This window comes from Pinus tabuliformis, chromosome 9 (assembly GCF_031772625.1).
Source record: "Pinus tabuliformis cultivar Carrire ecotype Pingquan chromosome 9, CPIR1, whole genome shotgun sequence".
NCBI classification, from domain to species: Eukaryota; Viridiplantae; Streptophyta; class Pinopsida; order Pinales; family Pinaceae; genus Pinus; species Pinus tabuliformis.
The window spans coordinates 924,933,993-924,960,396 of NC_142307.1; positions in this window are offsets into that span (position 1 = coordinate 924,933,993).

The following is a 26,404-nucleotide window of genomic DNA, read 5'->3' on the forward strand; positions in this document are numbered from 1 at the left end:
ATTTTTCTCTCTCAAGGAAAATATGTTGTGAAGATATTGGAAATATTTGGGATGGTGGACTGCAAGCCTATGACTACTCCGATGGAACTTAACTTTAAGAAGTTATGTTGTAGTGTTGCTGGACCTGAATTGGGAAGTGCTTCTGAGTATCGTCAACTCACAGGAGCACTAATGTTCTTGGTGAACTATCGTCTGGACATATGTTTTACAGTTAACACATTGAGCCAATATGTGGTTGAGCCTCATCATATAGATCAGATTGGTGCCAAGAATCTTCTTAGATATCTTCGGGGAACAATCACTCATGGACTGAGATACACTACCAAAGATGTGAGGCTACATGGTTATTCTAATGCTGATTGGGTTGGTAGTTTGGTGGATCACAAGAGAAATTCTGGATGTTTTTTTCTTTGGGTTCTACTTCGATATCCTAGATGAGCAGGAAGAAGAAATCAGTTTCCTTGAGCATTGCTGAGGCTGAATACATAGCTGCTAGTATGGCCTCCTGTGAAGTTGTCTGGTTGAGGAAGTTGTTCAGTGAGTTGTTTGGACATGTGGTGGATACCACAGTGATCCTCTGCGACAATCTAAGTGGGATCTGATTATGTGAGAATCTTGTGTTTCATGATCGCTCCAAGCATATAGATATCAGGTACCACTTTATTCGGGATATGGTACAACGAGAAGCAATAAGGCTCCATCACATTAGGACTAATGAGCAGGTCACCAATATTCTGACAAAGCCCCTATGGGAGGTCAAGTTCTTGGCCTTCCAAGAACGACATGGAGTCATGGAGAGACCCTCTTATGAGGGTCCTATATAAGATGGACATTGAGCTCTGGGAGCTCTAGTGGGCTTGGGGTACTTCTTGGAGCAATGAGAAACCCTAGGGTGAGTGGTTCAACCTTCCCCTAGTGGTTTGTTGTGTACATGGTGAATGGTTTAGAATTCCCCTATGATACCCCTTGGTAACATGTAGGCAGGATGAGTAGTTCATCCTTCCTCTGCTGAGGCATCCTACCCATGCAGTTTGGGACTCATGCGTAGTACCTCTAATATGGCCAATGAGTGGGGAAATGAGGATAGGGACAATAGTACTACCAATGGACACATCATGTACTAACATACTCCCTATTCTAGGATGACCGATATTGATCTGGGATCAATTGGAACTAACTTTAGGTTAGTAAGAGTGGTATGAGACACTCTCTTTTGATTGGAACTGACTTCAGGTCAGTGAGAGTGGTATGACACACTCTACTTTCATTGGGACTAACTTTGGGCCAGTAGAGAATGGTATGATACATTCTTGATCACTTATTCTTCTTCATAGTTTAGTAGAGCAGAACAGAGCAGTGCATTGATGGCAGAGATAGTACAGATTCACAGATGGATTAGAAGATGGATTTCTCCGTAGTTGAGAGGGAGTGTTAAAATTGGAAACTAGGGCTAAAATCCACATGGGTCATCTTATCTATGATAGCTGATATTTTTCTCAGATTCCTCTCTCCGAGAGGTGTAGGATTGATCTAAAGATCATATGATTCTGACATGTACAAATGAAGTTATAAATTTATTTTGATTATGGTCAAATTTTCAAGGTTGGCCAACAAACTTATGTAGGCTCAGAAGCCCAACAGTCGCGTCTATTCATCCTCAACGTTGCATATAAATAGAAGGTGAATTAGCCCCATTTGGACACGCTCATCTTCACACTTATCTCTCTCTCTCCTCATTGATTGGGTATGGATTTCTAGGCCTCTCTCTCTCCACACGTCCAAAATTTTAGGAGAGAGAAATTTTAGGAGGCTGAAATTTTACGAGAGTGAAATTTCAGGAGAGAGAAATTTTAGGAGGCCGAAAGTTTAGGATAGCGAAATTTCAGGAGGTCGAAATTTTAGGAGACTGAATTCCTGGATAGTTTGACTAAGCATTGACCAACATGCTTGACCTCCTTTTACTGTGTTTTTGTGAGGGATATCTCTATTTTGGAAAGCCACATTTCTCGGCAAAGAAATTGAGGCTAAACGTTGATTGTTGACCAGTGTTGACTATAGCTAGGGTTGACCGCAGGTGGGCTATTTGACCAGACTTTGACTGGGCTAAATTTAACTGTTTTGAGGGCTATATTATATTGTTGTTTGGAGGCCTGACTTGAATGAAGTTGAATGATTGCTGAGGGTCAAATTTGCCATGTTGATCAACGTTGACCTTTCTTGGTAGGGCTCTTTTGTTACTGTTATAAATTATAAAATTTGTAAATTGCACTATCTCTCTTTGTTGAACTATTGAAGACTAAAAGAATATTTGATTAAGGGTCCCCACATTGGGGTTTGTCCTTGGCTAGTGCCACATCTTGTGTCCTCTTGTCTTGGCTTGTCTTTTACTATTTATTTTTATGTTCTATCTGCATTTTACTATCATGTTGATGGGATTGCTAATCTGAATATTGATACTGGGCTAATAAAGAAATTGAAGTAAAATTTCTCTAAAGCATAGAACATACCATTGTTGTCTAAAATTAACACAAACATCATATTCTATAGGCAACAAAGTGACCTCCTTTAATAAAAACACCTTCGGTGTAAAAAGGGCAGTTTAAGACAATTTTTTAAGAGAAAAAGTGTTTAAGACAAAATATTATTTTCTTCTTAAAAAAATAGGCTTAAACTACCCTCTTGTGTAGTAGCGACAAAAGTTTGGTTGTTTCCCAGGGTCCACTCAAACTGCTTTATTGGAATCAAAACATTCATTTGTTAATCTAGGGACCAAGCTCATTGGAAATGGATTGAGAGAAAATATGTTTTTCTAAAGCTACACTTTTTGAATAGGAAAGTAGCTAGCATTCATTTCAGCCGAAAATAGATGGGGTCAACTAGGCACTAATATTTATCCTATCTTCTCTAATAATCCTGTTGATCACTAATCTTTGGTTCTGTCCTTGCGCTAAGAACTTTTGACTCCCTATAATCATGGTATTTGTTAGTGATGATGTTGAATCTAGGTTAAATCAATGTCAACATAATTAACTTTGATAAGTTTATTTCCTTAATTGTGGCATAGCTCAAGGTTTTGGTTTGAGAAATCATCCTAGCTAAGGAATTCATTTCTTTTGGTAATTCAAGTAGTCCTATAACTATGATTTTGCATGTTGGTAGCACGACCTTCTTCCCCAAAATATTTTTTCTCTTCTCAGTACAGGATAAGAGGTCAAGTCTGGACAACAATTAAGGGCAGTGATATATTATCAACACTTAGGATTTAGAGACAATTTTCCTAAGCTTATCTGTGGTTAATGGGATTTGTTTTCACTTGGGTCTAGGTCATTGTCCCAAGGGGTTTGGATATCACTGAATCCATCCTAAGCCTCTAAAAACCCTAAATCAGGCCAATTTCGTTAGAGTTTTGAACATTTGTTTCATTAGAGGCTAACGACTAGTGACAAAACTAGACAAGCCTTACAAAATTTTAGAATAAACTTTGTTATATCAGGACTAATTGCAACATGTATGATTAATCTACTTGTGTTTGAAGCTTGTTGAAAAATTTGTGATAATAAAGTAGTATTAAGTCAAAATTTATCAGTGGTTGTTCAAGCTTCACAGTGTCTATGCAAAAATCAAAACTCAAATTTTCCATCCACCCTCATCAGAATTCAGTAAAGAAAATCATCAAGATTTACACTCCACCCAGCTCACAAATGGATTTGATGACACTAAGAAAAACCTTAGTGCAAAGTGTGAAAAGATCACATTTCAGAGGAAAAACATAGGGTTTCAGAAAATAGTCTGTGGGAAAATGCAAGGAGGCTAATTATCAAATTATCGCACACACCTAACCCAATATTTGCAACAAACACATTGAACCTAACAAAGAAGCCTAGAAGCCCAGAAACCTGGCAGAGTTTCTTATCCAAACAAGAAATTGAAAGAGCTTAACCCATATAATTTAAATAGACAAAGATTTAAAGGAAATTTCATAAAATCCCTTGGGAAATAGTGTGTCCAGATTAAATATTTTGGATAATCAAGGGTTCGAAAAACAATTATCAAAAATATCATATGGAGCTAAGCTAAGGGTTTATGGACCATTAACAGAAAAACTTCTACTAGAGGAACAAACAAAGAGAAATGAAATGCAAAATCCTTACAACTTGAGAAAATTTGATTATGAGAGAGCTACCTCCCTTGGCCAAGGCATTCAAACCCTCTTGGTCACTTTGGTATGCTCATTGTGCTTCAAATACACAAAATCATGGTTCTGTTGCGACTACACCATTATATTGTTGATCCGCCCAAACTTAATGAACGTGTCCATGAGCATAGGCTTTGTGGTCTCACTGGACACATTACCTAAACAAGAGGAGCTTCCTCCTCCTCACTTCCCTTCGCCTGGAGGGCATTCCTTGGCGATGTCCCCCATGAGGGCCCTGGTTGAAAGGAGCTTCACCGATGGAAGGAAGCACATTCTGCATTAAAAAAAGGTAGTTTGAGTTAATAGGAATCAGAAGAAAAATCAGTCCAAACGAATCCATATCTACACTTACTGATTTTCACAGACCAAGTTGCAGAGTAGGGCCTCTTGGATTGGAAATCCATTGGTTAACCTTGAGGATGCATCTCACAATGATTCCTCACTAATTTATCTATCACCTACCAATGGAGGTATCTAAGAAGCACATCAGCAACCATGGGCTGACATTGGCCACGGCCAGCCTTGTTCTTGTCCTCCTACTAGTCCATGCCCTGATAATTCTCATGAGAAAGAGGAGAAATTGTATAACACTCATACCATTCCACGCTCTGATAGGGAAATGTGAAATTTTAAAACCCTCTTACTAAAGGAGAAGAAATTCAAGCAACCAGCAATGGAAAAAAAATGAAATTGTGAAATTATAAAATCCCCTTGTGAAAAGAGAAGAAATTCAAGCGACCGTCATGCCAAGAGGGGAGAAAATTTGAGGAAAACATTTATAAGTTGAGACAAATAAGTAAACAATCATTTCTAATTTATAATAATTAAAAAGTGAATAAGTTGAGACAAAATTTTAATTTAAAGATAAAAGGATATTTTTGTCTTAAATAAATGTTTTAAAAGCCTCCTTTGGTGTAGTAGTGTATTTTTTTGGTGCAATTTGATGTTGGATATTTTGATTATGTGAGGATATAAATGTTGCATGAGGTGGAAGGGAATATTTCATGTGTATATATCATTTTCTCTTGAGGACCGGTTGTTATGCTCAATATGTCATTTTTTTACGATAGTATTTCTATGTGAATAGTTGGAAATATTAGTTTATGCGTCAAATTTTTAGCTCATTATCACTCACAACTCTTTCTTGGAGAAAGACCTCATAACTAGTGAAAACATTTTCTATCGCATTTAACACCTCTTCACATTTCTACTCTTTTTCCTTAGATTGTGATGACAACCCTGGATTGTCAAATACTTCATCATTTGTTCTCTTCCCTAGTTGTGTTCGTATTCCTTCGAAGTTTGTTGTGTATTTTTATTTATATATATATATTTTACTTCCCACCAACAGGCCATGTCCTCAAGGCTAATTTTATTTTCCTTCACTAACCTTATCAAATCATCAATTACAGGATTAATTCAATGCTTCCTATAGTAAAAAAGCAAATGTTCTTGCGAAAATGTCCTTCAATTTGCAATTGAACCAACCTTACATAATACCTTAAAAGCACAAGTACACTGCTCCTCACCATCCACCAAATGGTGCTCAGATCGATGAACCTACTTCATAATGACATTGAAAAATATATTATCTTCACTGTCATTTAAGAAAGAAGCACATATTCTCCATTCCCTTTTTCACTCCACAATGGTGATCTTGAAGTTGTTTCGATGAGAATCGAAACCACACCCTCACATCATCTATAGTTTTGAACTCTTCTTCCTAAAGAAGGTAGTCACCCTTTCACACTTAGACTATTTGGCTATCCTTTCATGCCTAACTCCACACTTGGTGCCTATTGTGAGTAGGATGATGACGGTAGGTGTGCAAGTGTCTTCCTTGTGACTCAGTAATAGAGGAAACTAGTGGCATCCAACACAAATGGACAAGGAGAGAAGTAGTTGAATGATCTAACACTACATATTGAGAGACATTAGCAGTATTAAAGTGTTGCATTAATAATATTGAAGATATCTTGGAGGACAAGATTATATCCATGGAGATGCTAGCTGATGCACATGACTTTCACAGTAAGTTTAGATGAATATTGTGGACGATATGATGTTAGAATGATTTGAGGACCATATAGGTGAATAGATCGCATAATGATTGTGTGATGAGGTGCATTTGTAGCCTTAGTATAGGCATGCCAAAGAGGAATTTGGATTGAGCACAAATATTGGAAATGTTGACACCCAACATTTTGGATTAGGAAATATTATATAAATATTCTAAATAGAAACAAATAAAGGAAGATAGAAGACGGAGATACATTGGGAGCTGAAACCCAATAATCTCCTTCTCCTTGTATATATTCATATTATATTTTAATGAAAAACACAATTTGATTCAGAGTTACAAACCTGGCCTGACATACTATCAGAGCAACAGGTCCCAATTTAGCTCTCTCCTCTTGTAACTCATATTCATTGACATATTCCTTACCATTATTTCCTTCCATATTTTGTCCCTCTGTGCTCTATATAGCTATGTGCTTATTCCAAGCATGTGACCCTAGTGTATATTCTCTATGAGGTCATTTGAAGTCCTGAGAAGAACGTTGAGTTGTGTCTAGAATTCCTACAAATTGTGATTGATTCTTTCAATGGTGTGTGCTCTCCTGCAACAAGGTTGATTTGCTGCATGCAAAACCCTATGTTGAAATGTGTTGGATTGGTATGCATTAGAATGTGAGTTGTTAAAAATGATCACTTTTATAAAAGAGTCGTGGCATATATATTACTTTCTTCATAACCCCTGTTAATCCTAAGTATTATTTAAGTTCTAAATAGGCTTGCAAGTCGTGTGTATGGATGGTTGTTTAAATGTTGTGGTGAGTCCTTTTTAACGGTTGTGAACCATGTTTTTTGGACCTGCATTCAATGCTCTATGTGTTGGAATGTTACCCCTATAATCTACATCGATATGCAGTTGGTTTAGTGGTTCATCACCGTGCATTGGTTCATCATTGTGTGTTGTTTGGTATCATAAATTTATTGCAGTGGTGCACTGCCTATGGCAGAAACATTGAACAATCCTTCATTGAACATGGTAAAACACCTAGTAAAAGGAAAGGAAAAGCATTTGAATCCGCTCATTATGTTGTGGCACATTGCAACATTGGAGTAATTGAAGACTTATTTAATGCTTCATGGAAAGATGCTTGGTTGCTTGATTTAGGAGCAACATGCCACATGAATTTCTAAACAAATTTCTTTGAAGAATTCAATGAGAACCAATGGATAGGCTAGATACTCTTAACATTCTCCTCAATTACTAGTTGACGAATTTGACAACTGCCTACAATGGATTTCAGATTCAAAAGGTACTTCATAAGGACTTGTTGGAGAATAAGAATTGCATGTTTGAACCTTGGGAAGTATCATCCCTTGTACCTGGTTTCAATTTAGTTGCCTTCTACATTGGGTACTTATTGGTTTGGTCAATGAATATTATATGTGTTGTTTTGATAAGTTAAGTATGCAATGACTTCTAGGTTTATAATAAACAATCCTTAAATATGGATATATGTAAATTTCTATGAGTCCATCACCTGAAATTTTCTCATCAATTTCCCCATTTAAATAGGTTAGAATTCTTGCATTCTTGCATTCAGTATAGCTACTAGTCCAATAGGTACACCCATCATTGTAATGATCAGACACATCTCATAGTACTTACACACAACTAAGCATGGGTGCTGAGGCAAAATTTGAATGGTCGTCTCATACCAAATATTTTGAGGTCCCAACTCCAACGAGAGTCACAAACTATTGTTCGGAAATTTTTTGTTATGAAAAAGTATGTGAATTATGGAATCAAGGTCCATAATAAGGTTGAGAACAAAAAATGTGGTCATTTAAGGCCTTAAGATGGATCCTAAGGCTTTTCTCCAGAAATTTTCAAGGTGGGAGAAGTAGTAAGAATGACACATAAAGTTGATTCCTCCAAATATTCTACTCTAAAATATGGCTGAAAAATAATATATTGATCCAACCACAATAATTTATACTTTCCCCTTGGATCGTATCTAACAACATATGAACAAATTTCTTTACCTAGAAAATCTAAGTAAAAGGCCTACTCACATTGCTTAGAAGAACATAATATGCCATCCTCAAAATTCTCCACCTCCTCAAGTTAAAAAATAATATTAGGGGAAGGAAAAATTACTTTGAATCCTAACACACCAATAGGATTTTTGCTACTTGTTTTATCAAGAAATATAATTCTATTAATGAAACAATATGACTATGTAATCAAAAAATGTTAACGCTCAAAATATTTTTGTGAAAGAATTCCATCGCCTAACGAGAAAATATAGATGAAGGAGATACTAAAGATGAGGCTCACATAATAGGTACAACTTAACCTCCACCCATCAGTATCCCATTCTAGTAGTTTGAGTTAATTGTATTGTTCCTCTTTAATGCATCCATCACTACAACACATGAACTCTTGAAGCCTAATATTTTCATATATCGAAATGGCTTGGTTGATCCAATCCCTCTACTCTAGTACTTTTCACATGGATATGTTGTCAATATATTGTGTGTAAACTTAAGATAATTTTTTATCCCATTTTTAGTATCATGAACTAAATATTCCCATCCATTCTCTACTTTATTTTGTATAAGCATAAGAAGGAGACATGAAAACTTGACTTACTAGTGATGGGACTTCTGAATAGTCCACAATGTCATAAGATGATCCATAGAAACATCACTAAAAGTCAACCCATATTAAATAGTTATAAATTTAATAATTGATTATATAGTTTAATATATGTTATTTTCTAAATAAACCATGGTTGATAATAATTTTGTTAACAATAACGAAAGATCTTATATAATAGAATATGTTTGTGTGTTTTTTTCTTAGCAAAAACAAATTTGATCATATTTCTATTTGATTTGAAAAAAATACACATTGTAGATACTTATAGAGTTCACAAGGAATTGAGGTTATTATATTCTCGTTACAAATTTCTATCTTAATATTTAAAATTCCAGCAAAAAAATTAAGTAGCCCATAACCCTTTATAAAATGGATTGTGAACATCTAGTATTTTAAATATTTATAATTAAATTATACCATGATAAAAGTTTAATTACTTATAATAAGAAAATGATGTACTCTATCATCACCTAGAATAGAGTACTCTTGCAAAGGTCTATGTAGATATGACATTCTATTCACTCAAGATTTATTATTGCAAAAAATATTTGGAGTTCTACTCTTCATCTAGCCATAGACCTTATTGCTCCAGATATTTCAATAACAAGTCACACATGAGCCATCAATCCATTACTATGTTGTCTCTTCTTATCATTTTCCTCAATTACACAAGCAAAAGTGATGCCATCTTCTCCTTCTTCTCCCTCCTTATATAGAATACATTGATGATAAGGAACCCAACCCGTATGGTCCACCTATCATTATATAATTCTTCCTATGTCTTAACATTTTCCATTCACATAAACCTACATTATATATTATTCTTCCTTTGTCTTCAATTATGTAATAATCGATATAATAATTAATTAGTAAAATTTATACTTGTTACAAATTTCAAATTTATGAATGGCATGTCAAGAAAAGGTATCACGTAGATATTGAACATTGCATGTCTTAAATCAATATAGAATTTGCATATCTTTAAAAATTTCACCAATAAAAGATGCACCAATGATCATTTTTCACATACCAAACAAGATTTTGGAGGGAGACCAAAATTCCATATGAACACCAGCAACATAGAACTTTAATTTGAAAATCCCAAAAACCCAACTTTCCCATTCAATAAGAAAACAATAGATAGGAAATGTAGGTGAAAATGTTGAAAAGCATAACCACTTGGTTCTTTCTCATATAACTTTTCTTGATGAATGAAAATAATATATTCCTTTGTAGAAAAGTACGAGCTCTAAAATGATCCATGATAATTGCATATTCTTGGGGCTTTGTTTTCAAGGCAAAGTCCAACATTCACTCTAAACTAACTATGATCATCAATAACCACTTGGTGAATGCTAGTAGTCAACTAGTAAACCAACCACACTAGAATTTGAAACGGAATAGGTCAAAATTAAAATTAAGTATGTTAACAAAATATTTCAATAAGAAATTGAATTTGGTTACTCGTGCCTACTAGGGAGATATTTCCATTAAAGGAAATCATAACACAAGCAACAATACAACAAAGTATATGTTATTTGAATGATGACATTACCAAAGATGTAAGTGAAGAACTAGGAAATTTATGGTGATCAAGGGAATGATAGATCTTGAAGACAACATGATGATGTTTTTGGAGAGGGCCATACAATTATGGAGGGAGGGCTTTAGTTTCTAAAAGGGTCTCAACTCAACCTACCCAGTTGGATGGGTTGTTTATCTCAGATACAGTGAGATTGGTTAAATTCATCTTATCAGGTTCATGAGGGTAGGAAAGGGAGGCAAAATAGGGATGGGAAGCTTAATAGTCCTCCACAAGGAAAATATATTCTTGCATGTAAAGGTAAAGGGAATGATAGGGGGGAATTTGATGCAAAGAAAGGGTGAATTATGCCTCCTTGAATGCACATCATGAGACTGTGTTTAAGACTTTCCATTCTGAAGCTGCGAGAAGACTAGAGTGTAAGCACAAGAGAGAAGCTAAACATATTGTGGGTTGAGAAGAGGGACAAGAAGGCCCTTTCTGGTTCTTCCTCTTTGAGACTGGAGACATAAGATTTAAGAGTGTTTATTAGGCAACCGTAAAGATGAGATGGATTTTCAAGCATATGCTGGTAGGGGTGTTGTTGGACTGTCACAGTGGAAAAAATGGTCTAATGGATAAAATGAATGCCTACTTCCAAAGAAAATTTCAATGTTCAGGAGAAACTTGGGAGGGGTAGTTGAAGGTTCCCTAAGCTATGTCAAGTGCTTGCAATGGATTAAAGATCAACTTCTGCTGCAAAGTCTCACGAGGAAGATGATTATGCAATAAATGCACATGAAAAATTGGAAGTCAAAGTCTAGGACTCATTACAAAGAAGCAGTCCAAACAGTCACCACAAGAACCTAGGGCAAGCAACACCAACACTGAGCTTCAGAGATAAGCATATCAATGATAGTAGATATTTGAGGAAGATATTGTAGAAATAGTAAAAAATGTTATAGTTTACAATGGGATAGTTGGAACATTTGACAGTGTTTTGTTGAAAGGTATCTACATAAATTTTGAATTCTTAAAAGAACTTATTTTTTATGGAATCGGTAATGAGGGCCAAGAACTCTCATATGGGCTCGAAATTAAGGAAACTATAGGTGTTATAACCAAAAATATCATAATGTACTGATGTAAAATTTTCTGAATATAAAGTATTTTATTTACCAAAGAACGAAAGGAAAAACAAACCCCAAAATAGTTTGATACTTTTAAATGAGAAACTAATTACACATTTTTTCTTAATTCACCACAATTATTTCTCCATGAAGATAAGGTATGCTTGATGGGATTTATAAGGAAACAACATTGGTCATGGGGAGGTACAATAATGGGCCTTCCATTTCAATGTTATCAAAAAGAGACGAGTCATCAAACCGGTCAACCCCAAAATTTGAACCAAACTAGAGCCAACCAAACTAGACAAAAAAATTGATTATTCAAAAAATACATAAAGCATTCAAATTTTAGGAAAAAACATATATATTCATCTGTATCCCTATGAATCCAAATAATTTACACAGAAATATATAATGTTTCTCATTTTTATAGTAAATAGGAGTTCATATAACCAAAACAGCACCAACTACATACATCTTTGAACCATAATACATCAACAAAGGGGCTCTAAATGAACTCTAGAGTCCAAAAATAAGCATAGTACTAATGAGTAACTATAGCGACATAGTTGAGAGTCTAGAATTTAGAATTTACAATCTTGTCATATGGTACTAGTGTCTGGTTATGGTTGCATTGATTGTTGAACCCCTCTATCATGACCCTGGTGAAAATGCACACCTTCACTCAAGCCATGGAGACACTCGTGTCATGAAAAAGGAGTTCAATAATCAATGCAACCAACATCAAGGTACATTGGTCTAGTGGTATTGAGTCAATGCCAATTCCATACAATCATACATCATAGAATCCAATGGAAACCTTGCAATCCTACCAATCTTGAAATCATAAAAACTGTTTAACCCTTCTAAATTTTGAATGGGATGTAAAATTTGACTTTCTCCAACTTGAATGAAGTTGGAACCACTCTGAAACAACCTGAAACAATTAATGTTAATATTAAAAATTTAAGTAAAATTTGACATTATCCTTATCTTTTCTTTCCAAAAAGGAAAGATAAGGAGAATGACAACTTTTACTTTAACATTAAAAATTAAATATTACCATTAATTGCTAGGGTTAGGTTTTGTAGGGCCCTATGGTTAAGATATTTTTTTCTTCCTTTTAAGTATTTTTTATTAAAAAATTAATATTTGGTGGTCATTAGCTATGTTGCACTACATTATTCAGAATTGGTCAGTTTAGTAGAGAACTAGTCACTTTGGTGTTTTAAGGTCATTTCAATACAAGACCAACCTTAGGAAATCTAAACCACCAAACTAGACTGGTACAACTCTAAAGCCATTGGGACCAGCCAATTCCACTAGTTCTAGGCTAGTTCCAATAAGAGTGTGCCCTTCTCATCTTCCTCTCAAGTCATTTTATTCGATCCTTTCAGGAATGGTGATTTGCAAAGTGACATAAAATGTCGGACTGTTGTGAGCACCTAAGATCATAAGTAGTTAATCCTTGACAAACAGAAATTTTCAAGGAACTAGTACAGACCTCCTAAAACATATTTAGTGAGGACATGCATGCAAGGAACTATTACACACTTCCCAAGATAGTTAGAGAGGACCTGCATGACCAAAAGCATCAAAAAAAATTATCCACCCTCAAAAAACCTGCCCGAAACATTGAAGTGTGGTTCAAAACAAATTGTTGGTAGGCTATTAATCCTACCAACAATCATACCCTCTCCAATTTCACAAGAATATCCTACTCAAGCTACCTCCTCCACTATGGTTATAGTAAGTTCTTGCAACTATGTGAGCTACAAGAAATTAAAACTGCCTTGGAATCTCCACCAATCTTAGGGAACTCGACTTCTCTGCATGCCACAACTATTTTGGGTTGATTGATCCATTAACTGGATGATCACTAACTTTTACTGAAGTCCCACTACTTAAATGACCTTCCACTAGTTCCTCCAAAAGTTATAACTAGTTTAATTGACAATAACCTGAGATAAATGACCTTTATTGCTACAAATTAGCAATCACATATGCAAAACTGAACTCTAACTCCTCCAACATGAATTTATTGAGTAAACTAGGTGACACAAGCCATGTCACACAAGTTAACATCATCCAAGTTGTTTGTTGATGTGAAAATTCAATTTTTCTCAATTTAATCAAGGAAAAATGAAATTGAGAATTTCTTGCTACATTTTTCAACACATAGTTCACTGGAATGTATTACTTTCACCCTAAACTTGGCATAGTTCACATGTTAAGTTCATAGAGTTTTGGTCTGATGTGGTTTTATGTTGTGTATATAAAGAATATGTGTCCATCTCATGCTCTTAGAAACAAGACTCCATATGAAATGTAGTATGGCCACATTCCTTTGGTGATGCATCTCAGGGTTTTGGTTCCTCCTGTTATGCCTTCATACCTAAGGAATAGAGAAACAAAATCATTGCAAGGAGTCACAAATGTATCTTCTTTGGGTACTCATACCTCCAAATCATACCGTCTCTATGATGAAGTGAATAAGAAGTTTATAATATCTAGAGATGTGATCTTTCTTGAGGCTTCCAAGACTGACAATGTTGTTGAGCAGCAGCTTAATCGTTTGGATAGATTCGAACATGCAAAGTATTTTCAAGAGTTTGATAGTGACATTCCACATCTCCTTCTCTTAGCTTTATATTTTCAATGAATAGCCTTGAAGAAATCAGGTTGAAGGAAATTCCTTCCCCTGCTTTGTCAGGAAAGAGCTAAGAGACTAGTCACAACAGGTAGCCAAATCTGACAAGTAGTGAGGGTACATGGAAGATACAAAGCAAGGCTTAATGCAAAGGACTGTACTAACTATATACATATCATCAAACATCTTTCATCCCACTTAGAATGCCTTGATTCATTGCTAGTTAGTTATAAGATCATGTTGGTCACAACCTTTGTAGCTTAAATAAACAAGTGGTAATACTCTTCATTTTCTAAGCTACGTAATAAGCAAGTGAAAGAGAGCAGGACACGTAGAGGAAACACATGGAATGACTTTCAGTTCTTGCAACCATGCATGTCATTGAAGGCAAAATGATACTGTGGTATACCTAGGGGAGAAACTATGGGGTATAGAGGGAGGTACACAAGGGAATAATGTAATAATGGGATGGGCCATAGTTAATAAATAAAGTGGTTAACCCGCATCATGTAAGGGACCACAAGTAGTTAGCAATAATGTGATGAGCCCATGGTATTAGTTATATGGTATTGAGAGAACCATCGTAATGACCCATGGTATTGTATGTGTGAATCATATATAGAGGCTAGAGACTCCCCATTGAGAGATGCCAAGGATTATTGTATGGACAAGCATATGGCTTGTGGAGTGTTCTCCTTCTTTAAGGAGTGATTGTATGGTGTTACCCTACCTCAAGGGTTTGATATTAATAAATATTTGAAGTTCATATGTTTCTCTCTTGTCAATTATGGGTATATTTTTTTATCATATATTTGCAAGTCAAATACATTATAGGTGATATCGGAGCACTTTCTTGGGCAAACGGAGAGTTTTTTTTTTTTACAGGAAATTTTTGGGGCGGCGAGTTTGTAGATTAGATCTGTAATTTCTGGTGCAAAATTTGAAGAAACAAATTGCATATCTGAATTATTTGCGAAAAATTACCTAATTTCAAAAAAAAAAAGGGTCAAATCAGAGTCCGGATGAGGAGATATCACTGATTTAAAAATCAGCGATGTTGCAGAAATTTTGTGATGAAAATCCATGGATGGTAGATCACCAGTTATTTTTTTGTCATTTTTGTGGGGAATTTTGAGAAACTCATTGCAAATCTGAGATCCTCTTGAAAAATTACCCACTTTCAAAAAAATAATCCTTCGAATCGAAGTCCGGATGAGGGATATATTGTTGATTTAAAATCATATTCTTTTTCAGAATTTTTGTGATGGCGGTATAGTTGTAGCGTGAATTTGAAATTCCATAGTGCCTAGATTAGGATTTCTATCACATGGGAAGATGCAGAATGGTTGTTCCATTTTCGAAAACAGGTCATAATAAGGATTCTAAGCAATATTGACTGAGCTGTGGCCATTTTAAATTTTCGCCACATAAGTTATGTTTTTTTTCTGAAAACCCTCTTCATGGCCTCTAGCAATATGTTTTTAGGAAAAAATGATGGGCTGACTATTGAAAAATTTATACAAGATTAGAAGTGTGGTAGACCATGGTTTTGCAAGGACTCCATAGGGTATTATTTGAAATATGAGGCTGCCATATGGTGGAAACCACTTGACAGTGAGATTTTGAAGTTATGTTTTGCTGACGAAATTGAAAAACTATTTTTGGACAAATGGTCTCATACTGGAAAGAAGGAAACCAGAAAACCTAGCAAAGATTTTATTTTTACAAGAAAGAAGGAAACCAAGAAACCTAAAGGGTTATTTTTTGTCGGTCTCTCCTTATTACAGGTTCATGGATTGATTCAGAAGGAGAAGATCATTGTGTCAATAAATCCTAGTTGCAAGCATAATTTTATCAATGTTAATTTGGCAAAAAAATTGCAAGTTCAAGCAAAACACATTGAAAACACACATGTTGATAATGAGGATGTTCAAGTTTATAAAGATTTGAAGCTTTCTGTGGATAATTATGTGTTGCATTGTGATTTTTATACTTCAGATATGGATAACATGGATGTTTTTTGGGATATCCTTGGATGGAATCTATGGGTATTGTCAATATTAAAGTGCAGAAGAAATTCATGAAGCTCTGGTATAAAAAGAAGAAAATTACATTGCAGGATATTTTCATTAAGACCCAAGTAGATACTATGGAGGCAGAAGCACAAAGCTACAATGACACTGACACATCAGATGATGAGACTTTTGTTGGCATTATGATACAGTTGTTGTCTTTGATGGAAACTCACTCAGATGAAAGTTCACAGTGCAGTAGGTCAACAACAAAGGATTACAGATCAGACTCCAAAGAATGAAGAAAGAGAGGTATACACTAGTTCACTTTGTCCAAGGTGCGTATACATGTGGTTTAACATAACAAAAGTAGCGTATAACGTATACATACACTTTTACAGGAGGAAAAGCATGTACATGTTGGAAAACCAAGTTTTTTGGTCCAAGGTATTTGATCCAAGGTATTTTGGTCCAAGGTAATTGGTCCGAGGCATTTGGCCCAAGGTATTGACCCTAGGTATTGGGTCCAAGGTATTGGTCCTAAGTGGTTTTGGTCCAAGGTATTGAGAAAAGCCTAAGAGTATAGAAGCAGGAGAATATCATTAGGCCAAGGTGTGTAAGCAGTGAGAATCTAAGGAATACTTCTACCTTAAGTATATTTTATGCTGCAAGGTTATGTTTGGGACTTGATCTAAAATATTCATGTGCACCTTGAGTTCAACATTTGATCAGGAACCATGAAACATGAAATGACTTATTCTTGAATAATCTGATATTGGTTGAGACCAGATCTAATGTTTTTCGCCTGTTCTATTTGTTATCTATCATGATCCGGGTTTGCCAAAAGTCTGGAATTACAACAAAGTTTTGAGTCAAAATTTTCAGATCTGTAAGCAGGTTCGACTCTTTCAAGTAGTGTATAAAAAAAGAAAAGCTTATTTTTAGTGTTGAATGATCTATCTGATCAAATTTTGTTTTTTTACCGTTGTCTGCCAGTGAAGTCTTCTTAGATCTAAATGTAGAACTATTGTATAAGGAAATTGATTCTGATTTATTGATTGGTTGAGAAGGAAGGGTGATCCTTGTTGCTATATGTTTTGAACTCTGCAATATGACAGTAGACCTTCAGAATGTCACTGATTGGTACTATCTATGGTTCAGAAGTTTATGATTCAGTGTCTTTAGATATATACACAGGTTGGGTTAAAGGAAGTAGCGTATACACACAGGTTAGGTTCAAACAAGTAGCATATACACTCTAATGCATGACTTTTGAGGTTATAGTTGGTTATGGATGATGATGCAGGCTTCTAGGTTCAGCACAGTGTTCTGGTGTCAGTGATCTGATTGTTTAGATTAACTGAATATTGGTTGAGGCAGTTTAAGTTTAAAAGGCTTTGATGGGTCCAGTGTGAAAATTTGATGAAATGTGGCCTTCATCTTGTGGTGTTGTGATCCAGGAGTATCCAGTCCAAAAATTCATTAAACGTGGTCCTTGGTGGAATAATGGAGTTTTCTGTAGGCTAGCACCTACGTACTAGTAAACATATTGGCTAGTACAAGAACTAGGGGGTTGTAGCTCCCTTCCAATAGAAGCTGGAAAACAAGAGAAGGTTGTAACCTTCTACAGGTAGAAGCCTATGTACTAGTATGAGTCTGCACCAGTACAAGATTGTAAACATATTTTCTTATTATTAAAAGAAGACAGAGACGATAGCAGTAGGTGGTTTTTACCTAGATTGGGTTTCCACCTTAAATCTTGGTGTTCATGTGTGTTGCTTATGTGTAATGCTTTATTCTTTTTTTACTGCACTGTCTAATAAATCTTTGATATACTGGTTTAAGCTCAACACATGATAAACTATCTAGATCACAAGTTCTCTACATATATGTTGGTTTCTTTAAGCACAATCTCGTGTACATGCTAGTTCACTTCACTGAAGTAGCATATATAAATCTGTTTGGGAAATAAAATTTTTGATCTGATAATACTGATTCACCCCCCCCCCTCTTAGTATTATTTCCAACAATTAGTATCAGAGTAGGTCCTTCAAAAGAAGCTTACAAATTGCTTGAAGGGAGAACCATCAACATGAATAATCAAGAAAGCATGGGGTCCATCAGACCGCCAATCTTCGATGGGAGCAACTTTGTTTATTGGAAAATAAGAACCACAACCTATCTACACTCACATGGAACGGATTTCTAGGAAATTTTGGAAGGAGGATATACATTTCCAACAACAATTCCTACAAATACGGCAGGTAAAAAGCAATATGAAATCAATGCCAAAGCTGTCAATATTTTATTGGGAAGTCTGTCACAATCATAGTTTGTCAAAGTTATGCAACTCAAATCAGCCAAAGAAATATGGGACAAAATCGTTCTGAGCTACGATGGAGACTCTCACGTAAAACGTGCTAAGCTTCAAACTCTCAAAATTCAGTATGAAATTGTCAAGATGCATAGTGATGAAAGTATAGCTAGTTACTTCCTATGTATAGATGAGGTTGTCAATTATATGAAGAATCTGGGTGAAGAAATTAAGGAAGTTACCTTAGTTGAGAAATTTTTGAGATCCTTATCTGCTAAATTTGAATCCAAAGTGTCTACCATAGAAGGAAAACAGGATCTGCAGAATATCACTATGACACAGCTTCACGGAATCTTAACTGCCTTTGAGATGAGAAAAGGAGGACCATCAGATATGAGAGAAGCTACATTGAAAGCTTCAGCAAAAGGAAAGGAAGAACACAATGAATTAGGACATATTTTAGAAGAAGAAGATGAGGTAAACTTTTTCAAAAAGCTTCAACGGGGTTTTGGAAGGTTTAGAGGTAAGTTACCCTTCAAATTCTTTTCTTATGGCAGAGTCGCTCATTATGCTACCAGATCTCCTCATAAATATAAATTTGAAAAAGGAAAGGAATATGCAAAAGGGAATAGAAAACAAGTTGTGAATAAAAGGAGTTACTATACTCATGTAGATAGTGATGATTTATCTAATAGTGATGAAGATGAAACTGGACAAGGTTACATACTTCTCATGGCTTATGACGATGATAATTTTGGGATGCTTTAGAAGAGGAAGACCTTCATGAAGAAATATCTAAACTCAAATTCTGTTTAGAAGAAAAGAATATGATTATAGATACCTTGACATACCAACTTGTTGAAAAGGAAAAACACAATGAAAAACTAGAATGTCAAATTGTGGGTCTACGAAAGGATATTGAGAAAATGAAATCTCTCAATCTTAGATTTGCTAAAGGATCAGAAACTTTAAATGAAATTATCAAAGTTCAACGTTATCCTCTGATTCAGACAAGTCTTGGATATACTGAAGAAGCATCTCAATCACATAATCCATCAACTTCCACCAAAAGCTATCTTGATGTAGCAAAGACCAGTGAATAGTCTGACAATCGTCAGCAAAGGCATAAAGCAGATCACCAGGTAAATCAGACTCAATTTACTCCAAGGATGAATAGAAGCCACAACCAACCTCAGGTAAATCATACTCAATTTCCTCCAAAGATGAATATCAATAGAAACTATAATCACCAGGTTAATAGATTCGATAATCGCAGGAACTTCTTTTAATGGGCAATGTTTTTCATGTCATAATTTTTGACACAAAGTTGCTCAATGTGTTGCTTACAAAACCATCATGACTGGAGAAACACAAAATCAAAGGAATGTAACAGGGATCAAGAAAAGTTCCTATAATAACTTTTCTCTTCTTGAAAATGAAATAGAATGCTCAATCTGTAACAACTTTGGTCATGAAGAATCTAAATGCAGGATAAAATTTCGGCAAACATATCAAAAGGAGCAAACTCCATTAAATCCCAAGAAATGGAGAAGGAAAGAATCTCAAACAGAAATATGTGGTATAGCCTTGTATGCAGAAGGACAAGAAAACCAGTGGTACATTGAATGTGTATGCTCAAAACACATGACAGGTGACAAAGAAAAACTTCACTCATATAATGTCTTAGAAAAGGAAAAGAATGTCTCATTTGGAAATGACACTCCTGCTATCATAAAAGGTAAAGGCTATGTTTTCTTGAAAGAAAAGGTTAAAGATGGAAATGTTATGTATGTAGACGGTTTAAAGCATAACCTGTTGAGTGTCAGTGAAATGTGTGATCAAGGAAATGAAGTGGTGTTTCGATCAAACGGATGTGTTGTTCGTGAGCTTGATATAGGAGAGACCGTGATCAAAGGTACAAGAACTCCAAACAACTTATACATACTCAAGGGAGGACAACAACAATGTTATCTAAGCAAAAATGATGAAAACTGATTGTAGCATAGAAGATTGGGACATCTAAGTTTTTTCTCAAATAAGAAAAGCATGAAGATTCAGGGTTTTCCCTGATCTTCCAGATATCAGTATCCTAGGAACTACAATATGCAAAAAATGTCAAGTCGGCAAGCAAACCAGAGTTCACTTCATGGAAAAAGAAGGGTCAGCTAGTAAGCCTCTTGAACTTGTCCATATTGATTTATGTGAACCATCAAGGAAAAAGTCACCTCGTGGAGAAGAATACTCCATTTTCTTCATTGACGATTTTTCTAGAATGTGTTGGATAGGTCTTCTAAAGCATAAATATGAAGCTTTTTAAAAGTTCCAAGCCTTTAAAGCTTTGGTTGAAAATGAATCAGATCGAAAAATCAATTGCCTCAAATCTGATCGAGGAGGGGAATTTACCACGGATGAATTCTTCGACGTTTGTGAACAACATGGAATAAAAAGGTAATTATCCACCACAAGGACTCCTCAGCAAAATGGTGTGGTAGAAAGAATGAACATAATAGTTCAACAAATGGCTCGAGCTATGCTAGATGAGTCTGTAACTCCTACAACATTTAGGGGTGAAGTTGCATTCACTACTGTAACTATTCTCAACCAAGCAAATGTTTGGGTAAACATCACTTAAACTCCACATGAACTTTGGTATGGTAAGACTCCTACTTGTAAAATACTTTAAAGTTTTTGGAAGCAAATGTTATATCAAAAGGACTAATGAAAAAGTTGGTAAGTTTGAACCTAGAGCAGATGAATGATTCTTCTTGGTTATCCTTCCAGAAGTAAAGGATATAAATGTTATAATAAAAGACTTGGAAAAATTGTTGAAAGCATTGATGTTGTAGTTGATGAAGCATGCAAAAATCCAAAATAGATAAAATCAACAAAAGATTATGACAATGAAGAAGATGGGGATTCTTTTCCCACATCAAATAAAAATCATATTGAAGAAGAAACCAATGAAGCACCAAAAGAAGAGATAATGGTAGAAGAAAAGACTTTGTCGAGGTATGTTCAGAAAAATCATTAAGAAACTCAAATTTTAGGGGAAAAATAGGTAGGCGTACAGACAAGAAGAACTATTATAGGGACCTCAAGCTATCTAGCATTACTATCCTCCAAAGAACCTCAAAATGTAAAAGAAGCATGCAAATATGAATGTTGGGTCAAGGCCATGGATGAAGAACTTGAGCAAATTGAAAAAAATGATACCTCATGATAAAAATATTATAGGAACTAAATGGATATTCAAAAATAAGCTGAATGAAATGGAGAAGTCATTAGAAACAAGGACATACTTGTTTGTAAAGGGTATGCTCAACAAGAAGGTATATATTCTGAAGAAACCTTTGCACCTGTTGCCAGACTTGAAGCCATAAGGATGTCTCTTGCTCTTTCTAGCTTTTGGAAATTCAAAGTATACCAAATGGATGTAAAATCAGCCTTCCTAAATGGATATTTAGAAGAAGAAGTTTATATTGAACAGCCAGATGGATTCTTTCTTGGAAATGATGCAAAACTTGCATGCAGACTCAAAAATGCCCTCTATGGTCTGAAACAGGCTCCCAGGGCCTGGTATTACCGCTTTGAAAAATATTTACACCAACAAGGTTTTACAAAAGGTTCAGCATATAGCAATCTATATACAAAGATTGAAACTAATAAATTTCTAATTTTTATTGTTCATGTTGATGATATCATTCTTGGTAGCAATAAAGAATCCATGAGTCAGAATTTTTCTTCAGTAATGCAACAAGAATTTGAAATGTCCTTGCTTGTGAACTTACCTATTTTCTTGGTCTACACATTCAACAAAATAAATATTGTATTTTTCTTTCACAAACCAAATATATCAAACAGACCTTGAAAAGGTACAGAATGGAAGATTATAAACATGTATGTACCCCAATGGTAACAGGATGCAGTCTTAGCTCAAATGATGAATCAACAGGAGTACACCAACCAACTTACAGATCAACGAGTGGTAGTCTACTTTATCTAACAGGTACCCGACCTGACATCATTCATGCAGTAGGAATAGTTGGAAGATTCCAAGCAAATCCAAAGGAATCACACCTTCATGCAGTCAAGATAATTTTTAAATATCGTCAAGGAACTCAGGACTTTGGTTTATCGTATCCTGGAGATGCAGACCTTATTCTTCATGCATATACAGATGCGGATTGGGCAGGAAGTGTTGATGACAGAAAAAGCACTAGTGGTGGTGCATTCTATATGGGTTCTAGGTTAGTGTCTTGGTTTGGCAAGAAAAAAAGTTCAATTTCTTTATCTACAGCTGAAGTAGAACATGTGGCTATTGCATCTTGCTACAGACAACTACTTTAGATGATGCAAACTTTACAAGACATTCATATCACATGTACTCCACCCATCTCCTTTCTATGTGATAATACAAGTGTCATCAGTATTTCAAAGAATCTAGTCATGCATTCCAATACCAAGCACATACCCATGAAATACCATTTTCTATGTGAACAAGTGCTTGAACAAAAGGTCAAATTGGAGTATGTTCCCTCCAAAGAATAGGTTGCTGATATATTCACTAAACCACTGCCTAGAGAAACATTTGAATATCTCAAAAAAAAGTTGGGAGTAGTTGCTGCATCATCCTACTGTTAAATCCAATTTTTCTAAGAAAGGTTATTATACACGTGTTTCATGAAGTACAATCGCGTACACACGCGGGTTTCTGTGGGTCAAGGAGCGTATATGTTTTTTAGACAAGAAAAATAGTGGGGCAGGCTCTGATATGGGTGCTTTGTCTGATGTTGATTACTACAGTCTATTGATATGCTCCGTTCATTAATTTTTATCTAACTGACAAAGATGCCTTGATCATTGACTTGTTAACAGTACACAGGTAGCACAGGTTCAAGGGGAGCATTAGCCTTCACTTGCATTCTGCATTGTTGGCATTATGGTTGCTACGTCCAGCTATGACTTCAGATATTTATACCTCTTGTTGCTTAAGTCATGTAAAATTCTATGGTGTGATATGTTTTCTCATACATTTGAGTGAGTCCTATTGGACAAATGAATATAATTTGTATCCCCACTTTGTATGCGATAGATGATGTAATTATATTTCTGTCATGTATAAACAATTGGTATATCTCCACTTGGTTGGGTGGATGAGTTAGATTTTGTATATCCCCACTTGGTTGGGAGATGGATGTGTGTATGAGTCATTGGTGATAAGAAGGTCATACTCACACAGTTGAGTTATAGAGTCACGTTATTCTATTGGACAATATTTTTGCAGACTCTGCTTGTGCTCAGGGAGAGCATGAACGGTTTCAGTACATCTCAGCATGTACAACGGGGAGCTCAATCAGATAATTCAACATGTACTCAGGGGGAGCATGAACAACAGAGGGGAGAGAATCTTTTGGTCTGCCCTTTTCCCTTGATGTCAAAGGGGGAGAGTGTCTTGGTGTTGTTGTCGCCATCAAGTCCAAAGGGAGAGATTGTTGGCATTATGATACAAGTGTTTTTGTTGATGGCAACTCACTCAGATGAAAGTTCACAGTGCAACAGGTCAACAACAAAGGATTATAGATCGGACTCCAAAGAATGAAGAAAGAGAGGTATACGTTGGTTCACTTTGTCCAAGGCGCGTATACACGCAGTTTAATAGAAAAAAAGGTAGCGTATAACGTATAAACGCACTTTCACCGGAGAAAAAGTGCATGCATGTTGGAAAACCAAGTTTTTGGTCCAAGGTATTTGATCCAAGGTATTTTGGTTCAAGGTAATTGGTCTGAGGCATTTGGTCCAAGGTATTGATCCTAGCTATTGGGTCCAAGGTATTGGTCCTTAGTGTTTTTGGTCCAAGGTATTGAGAAAGGCCTAAGGGTATATAAGGAAGAAAAGATCATTAGGCCAAGGTGTGCAAGCAATGAGATTCTAAGGAATACTTCTATATGAAGTATATTTTATATTGTAGGGTTATGTTTCGGACTTGATCTAAAATATTCATGTGCACCTTGAGTTGAAAATTGGATTAGGAATCATGAAAATTGAAATGACTTATTCTTCAATGATCTGATATTGGTTGAAAGTAGATCTGATGTTTTGCGCCTGTTCTATTTGTTATCTATCATGACCTGGGTTTATATGAAATCTGGAATTGCAACAAAGTTCCAAGTCAAAATTTGCAGATCTATACGCAGGTTCATCTCAGCCAAAGGGCGTGTACACACAGGTTCGACTCTTTCAAGTACTGTATAGAAAAGGAAAAGCTTCTTTTCATATTTAACTGATCTATCCGATCAAATTTTGTTGTTTTACTGCTGTCTCTCAATGAAGTCTTCTTAGATTTGAATGTAGAACTCTTCTATAAGGAAATTGAGTCTTATTGATTGATTGGTTTAGAAGGAAGGGTGATCCTTTTTGCTATCTATTTTTAACTTTGTAATATGACAGTAGATCTTCAGAATGTCATTGATTGGTACAGTCTGTGGTTCAGAAGTTTATGATTCAGTATCTTTAGATATTTACACAGTTTGGGTTAAAGGAAGTAGCGTATACACACAGATTTGGTTCAACCAAGTAGTGTATACACTCTAATGCATGATTTTTGAGGTTGCAACTGGTTCTAGATGATGATGTAGGGTTATGGGTTTAGCATAATGTTCTGGTGTTAGTGATTTGATTGTTCAGATTAACTGAATATTGGTTGGGGGAGTTTAAGTTTAAAAGGCTTTGACGGGTCCAGTGTGAAAATTTGATGAAACATGGCCTTCATCTTGTGGTGTTGTGATCGAGGAGTATCCAATCCAAAAATTCATGAAACGTGGTCCCTGGTGTAATAATGGAGTTTTTTGTAGGCTAGCACCTATGTACTAGTAAACATATTGGCTAGTACAAGAGCTAGGGGGTTGTAGCTCCCTTCCAGTAGAAGCTGGAAAACGAGAGAAGGTTGTAACCTTTTGCAGGTAGAAGCCTATGTATTGGTATGAGTCTGCACTAGTACAAGATTGTAAACATATTTTCTTATTATTAAAAGAAGACAGAGACGACAACAACAGGTGGGTTTTACCCATATTGGGTTTCGACCTTAAATCTTGTTGTTCATGTGTGTTGCTTATGTGTGATGCTTTATTCTAATTTTATTGCATTGTCTAATAAATCTTTGATATACTAGTTTAATCTCAACACATGATAAACTATCTAAATCACAAGTTCTCTACATATACGCTTGCTTCTTTAACCAAAATCGTGTGTACACGCTAGTTCACTTCACTGAAGTAGCGTATATAAATCTATTTGGGAAATAAAATTATTGATCTGATAATACTGATTCACCCCCCTCTCAGTATTATTTCCAACAATTGGTATCGGAGCAGGTCCTTCAGATGAAGCTTGATCACTTGTAGGGAGATCAATCAACATGAATAATCAAGAAAGCATGGGATCCATCAGACCACCAATCTTCGATGGGAGAAAGTTTGTTTATTAGAAAATAAGATCCACAACCTATCTACAATCACTTGGAATGGATGTCTGGGAAATTGTGGAAGGTGGATATACATTCCCAACAGCAATTCCTACAGATATAGCAGGTAAAAAGCAATATGAAACCAATGCCAAAGCTGTTAATACTTTATTGGGAAGTCTGTCACAATCAGAGTTTGTCAAAGTTATGTAGCTCAAATCAGCCAAAGAAATATGGGACAAAATCATTCTGAGCTACAAAGGAGACTCTCAGTTAAAACATGCTAAGCTTCAAACTCTCAGAATTTAGTATGAAACTCTTAAGATGCATAGTGATGAAAGTATAGCTAATTACTTCCTACGTATAGATGAGGTTGTCAATTGTATCAAGAATCTGGGTGAAGAAATTAAGGAAGTTACCTTAGTTGAGAAAGTTTTGAAATCC